Source organism: Scyliorhinus canicula, chromosome 20 (genome assembly GCF_902713615.1).
Source record: "Scyliorhinus canicula chromosome 20, sScyCan1.1, whole genome shotgun sequence".
Taxonomy (NCBI): Eukaryota; Metazoa; Chordata; class Chondrichthyes; order Carcharhiniformes; family Scyliorhinidae; genus Scyliorhinus; species Scyliorhinus canicula.
This window is the reverse complement of record NC_052165.1, coordinates 86,719,957-86,724,866: the sequence shown is the minus strand read 5'-3', so window position 1 is coordinate 86,724,866 and position 4,910 is coordinate 86,719,957. Positions and strand designations below refer to the sequence as shown.

The following is a 4,910-nucleotide window of genomic DNA, read 5'->3' as shown; positions in this document are numbered from 1 at the left end:
ACCCAAACCAATTAGGATTATATTGGGGTGTGATCTGATGATTTAATGGTGTGGTGATGCCTGCGTTGGACTGGGGTGAGCACAGTAAGAAGTCTTACAACACCAAGTTAAAGTCCAACAGGTTTGATTCAAACACGAGCTTTCGGAGCGCAGCTCCTTCCTCAGGTGAATGGATTCACCTGAGGAAGGAGCTGCGCTCCGAAAGCTCGTGTTTGAATCAAACCTGTTGGACTTTAACCTGGTGTTGTAAGACTTCTTACTGATGATTTAAGACAGATATCAAACAGTATAACTGGAGAGTTTTTGTTCCGCTATTTTTTGGGGGGTTTAGTTTTAGCTTTTGAGGAGAATAGTTTTTGGGATAGTGGGGTAGGTAGCTTCAGTTAGTTTTTGGTATGTTTTGTTGGTAGGTTAGAAGCATCTATACTTTGATCTGAACTATTCACTGTCTCTCTGTATGCATATTTCATTTTCAGACTTTGACTTTTAAAAGTTATGTTTCGAGCTGTTTGCCTAAGAAGGTAATTCCTGTGATTCTTTGAAAGCTTCAAATTGTCTACGAATTGCCTTTTAAATGACTTTCAAGTTGTAATCAATAGAATACAAATAAAACAGTTCTTATTTGCACCTGACAAGTTTGAACTCAAATCTCTACTGAGTTCCAGTAATCGCAAGTACTCATGGTAACCTTGAATGGTTTTTCAAAATCCCTAACTGCTACAGTCGAATCCGACAACAACTCTCTGGGTGAAGAAATTTATCTTCACCTCGGTCCTAAATGGTCTACCCATATCCTCAGATTGTGACCCCTGCTTCTGGAAACACCCACCATTGGGAACATCCTTCTTGCATCTACCCTGTTATCAGGTGGGTGTACCTTTAAGAAATGGGTGTTTATCAATTAGCTGCAGTGATATCAGTGTGTGGGTGGAGCTAGGCTGTCTGTCTTTCACTTTTGTTTTTGAGCTGGCAGCTGCAGTGTGTTTTTGGTTTCGTTTTCAGAGGTGAAGAGCTGCATTCACAGCAAGAAGATGTTATGATCTCGCTCTGCAATCGAAAGATCACTTGATGATTTCAAAGGAATACCTGTTTCTGTAGAGAACGTAAACATGCAGACTTTATTTTAAAAGGGTTTAATTTGTGGATGTTGTTTGGAAAGTTATCAAGGGTTATCTATAGAGTACTGTATCTTTTGAGAGCTGGTCACGATTGGTAGTTGATAACCTGTTTACTGTGTGTTTATAAAATGTCAACTGGATTCATAGAATAAACATTGTTTTGTTTTAAACATACTTTTGCTCTCTGTTATATCACACCTTTATAATGGACCCTTGTGCTCCCTATAACCAAAATCTATTTAAAGTTGTGGGTCATGTGAACTCCATGATATACTTTGCTGTCCTCTAAACCCTGGCCCAAAATACTGTCTTGTCCTGTTAGAATTTTGTAGATTTCTATGAGATCCCCCCTCATTCTTCTGTATTCCAGCGAATATAATCCTCACCGATTCAATCTCTCCTCATAAGTTATCCTGCCATCCAAGGGATCAATCTGGTAAACGTTTGCTGCACTCCCTCTGTAGCAAGAACATCCTTCACCAGATAAGGAGACCAAAACTGCACACAATATTCCAGGTATGGCCTCACCAAGGCCCTGTATAATTGCAGCAACACATCCCTGCTCCTGTACTCAAATCCTCTCGCAATGAAGGCCAACATACCATTTGACCTTCAGTCGCTGACCTTCAGTGACTAGTGTACGAGGACAACAAAGCCTAATTGCACATTCGCCTCTTGCAATCTCGTATTTATCAAAATTATACTGCATCATTCGCCCACTCACTCAACTTGTCTAAATCACACTGAAGGAGCTCTACATCCTGCTCACAGTTCACCCAACCAACCAAATTGGTGTCAACTGCAAATTTGGAGATATTACATTTTGTTCCCTCATCTAAATCATTAATATATATTTTGAATAGATGGGGTTCCAGCATCTAGCCCTGCGGTACCCCACTAGTAATTCCCTGCCAATTTGAAAAAGATTCATTAATTTCTACTTTTTGGATGGAAACTAATCGAATTGGAAAAGAGGTCCCTGACTCAAACGTTCAGCAGGTTGTTACCCAGCACTCGCAGCACTGAGAAAGAACATGCTGTCTATCGGGACTCTGTTGAATTCAGGGCCACATCTCAGCCCATTTCCAGCACTGAGGAGCTCTGCTGCCATTTTTAAATGGTGTCCCCGATCTCTCGACCATTTGATGCAATGCCAGAAACCACCCAAAGCCCACACTCACCTAGAAGGGGTTCCTCGGGCCCCTGCGTACCCCACTGCTCATGCAGAGAGCACCTCCAGGCTTGATCACCAGGGTGGGATAAATGCAGCACCCTGGAGTGCCAAGCTGGCACCCAGGTGACAGTGCCCAGGTGTCAGGCTGGTGGTGCCAGGGTACCATCAGTTCCAGGGCGCCACCCTTCCCAGATGGAAACCATGTGAGAGCTCCGATCCCTGGGAGACTCCCACAAGTAATGTTCTGTCTGGTCCCCGTATGTGGGGACCAGCACTGAACAGTGCATTCTTTCTCTTTTTTTAACAAACATTTTATTAAGGCATTTATGATTTTCTAACAAAAGATACAATGTAAACATTATTCAGTATGTAACCACCCCCCCCCCCCCACCCCCCAACCAACAACCATACCCTGACAACATAGCTTATACACACAATCCCCAAGTGCCTCCATCGCCTCTTGCTGATCCCACCTAAGTTAGACAAAACTAAACTAACTCCCCTGGCCCCCCATTATTTCCTAACCCCACCCCCCCACCCCACCCCGACCTTATTGTATCTGCTAACAGTTTAGTTTTCCCCGAAGAAGTCGATAAACGGCTACCACCTCCAGACAAACCCTAACGTTGATCCTCTCAGGGTGAACTTAATTTTCGCAAGCCTTTGAAATCCAGCCACGTCGCTAACCCATGGGGGCTCCCTCCACGCGAATACGTTCCGTCTCCGGGTTAGCAAGGAGGCAAAGGCCAGAACGTCAGCCTCTCTCGCCCCCTGGGCTCCCAGGTCTTCCGACACACCAAAGATCGGCACCCCTCGACTTGGCGCCACTCTCGCTTTTAGCACCGTCGACGTGACATCGGCAAATCCCTGCCAGAATCGCCTGAGCTTCGGACATGCTCAAAACATGTGGACATGATTTGCGGGCCCTCCTGCACACCTCACACACCTGTCCTCCACCCCAAAAAACCTGCTCATCCGGGTCACCGTCATGTGTGCCCGGTGAACCACCTTGAATTGTATCAGGCTGAGCCTGGCACATGGTGAGGACGTGTTGACTCTGCTGAGGACATCCTCCCACAGACCTGCCTCTAGCTCCTTACCCAGCTCATCTTCCCACTTGCGCTTCACCTCCCCTATCTGGGTTCCCTCCCATTCCATAGGTTCTTTATAGATTTCCGAGACCTTCCCCTCCCCCACCCCCGTTCAGGAGACTACCTTATCCTGTATCCCCTGTGGCGGTAGAAGCGGAAAGGTCGAAACCTGCCTTCGCACAAAGTCCCTCATCTGCAGATAGTGAAACCCAGTCCCATCCGGCAATTCGAACTCCTCCTTCAGATCCTCCAAACAAGGAAAGCTCCCATCGATAAACAGATCTCCCAGCCCCTCAATCCCTGCTCTCTGCCACCTCCGAAACCTCCCATCCAAGCTCCCCAGGACAAACCGGTGATTGCCACAAATTGTAACCCACACTGACGTTCCCTTCACTCCCATAGGCTTCCGCCATTGTCTCCAAACTCTCAGAGCTGCCACTACCACCCGGAGAACCGGGCCGGTGAGAATGGCAGAGGTGCCTTTACCAGTGCTACTAAACTTGTACCCCTACAGTATGCCATCTCTACCCGCTCCCATACTGACCCCTCCCCCACTCCCCGCTTCTTGATCATAGCTATATTTGCCTGCCAATAGTAATTCCTAAAGTCCGGCAGGGCCAATCCTCCCCTCCTCCCCCAACTAGGCTCCGCTCCAACAGCACTTTCCTTACTCGCGGGGTTTTATGCCCACTTACAAACTCTAAGATCACCGCATTAACCTGCTTAAAATAGGCCTTTGGCATAGAAATAGGGAGACACTAAAAAACAAACAAAAATATCGGGAGATCGTTATCTTTACGGTCTGTACCCTCCCTGCCAGTGACACCGGGAGCATGTCCCACCTCCGAAAGTTCTCATTCATTGGTTCAACAAACCGGGCCAGATTTAATTTATGTAGCTGCTCCCATCCCCGGGCCACCTGAATTCCCAAGTATCGAAAACTCCCTCCCACACTTTAAACGGACACTCCCCCAGTCTCCTCTGCTGCCCCCTCGCCTGAATCACAAAGACCTCACTCTTACCCATGTTCAATTTATACCCCGAGAACCGGCCAAATCCCCCTAAGATCTGCATCATCTCTCTCATACTCCCTAATGGGTCAGAAATATACAGCAGTAGGTCGTCCGCACTCAGAGACCCTGTGCTCCTCCACCCACCCCCCCAAACTAGCCCCTTCCAGTCCCTTGACGCTCTCAGCACCATCGTCAATGGCTCTATAGCCAAGGCAAACAACAGTGGGGAGAGTGGACATCCCTGTCTTGTCTCCCGGTGTAGTCTAAAGTAGTCCAACCTCATCCGGTTCTTCTGCACACTCGCCACTGGCATCTGGTACAGCAACCGGACCCAGTCTACAAAGCCTTGCCCAAACCCAAACCCCCTCAGGATCTCCCACAAATACTCCCATCCACCCAGTCGAAGGCCTTCTCCGCGTCCATAGCAACCACTATCTCCACCTCCCTGCCTTCGGAAGGCATCATGATGACATTCAAGAGCCTCCTGACATTGGCTGTTAACTGCCTGCCTTTG

General features: G+C 47.6%; 1 long non-coding RNA gene across 1 annotated transcript; it reads left to right on the top strand.

Annotated features, from left to right (window-relative positions):
* The first annotated feature begins 245 nt into the window (after positions 1–245).
* LOC119955198 lies at positions 246–1,292 on the top strand. The gene is made up of 2 exons (XR_005458407.1): positions 246–867; positions 1,003–1,292. It is a non-coding gene; the product is annotated as an uncharacterized LOC119955198 (long non-coding RNA).
* Positions 1,293–4,910: the final 3,618 nt, after the last annotated feature.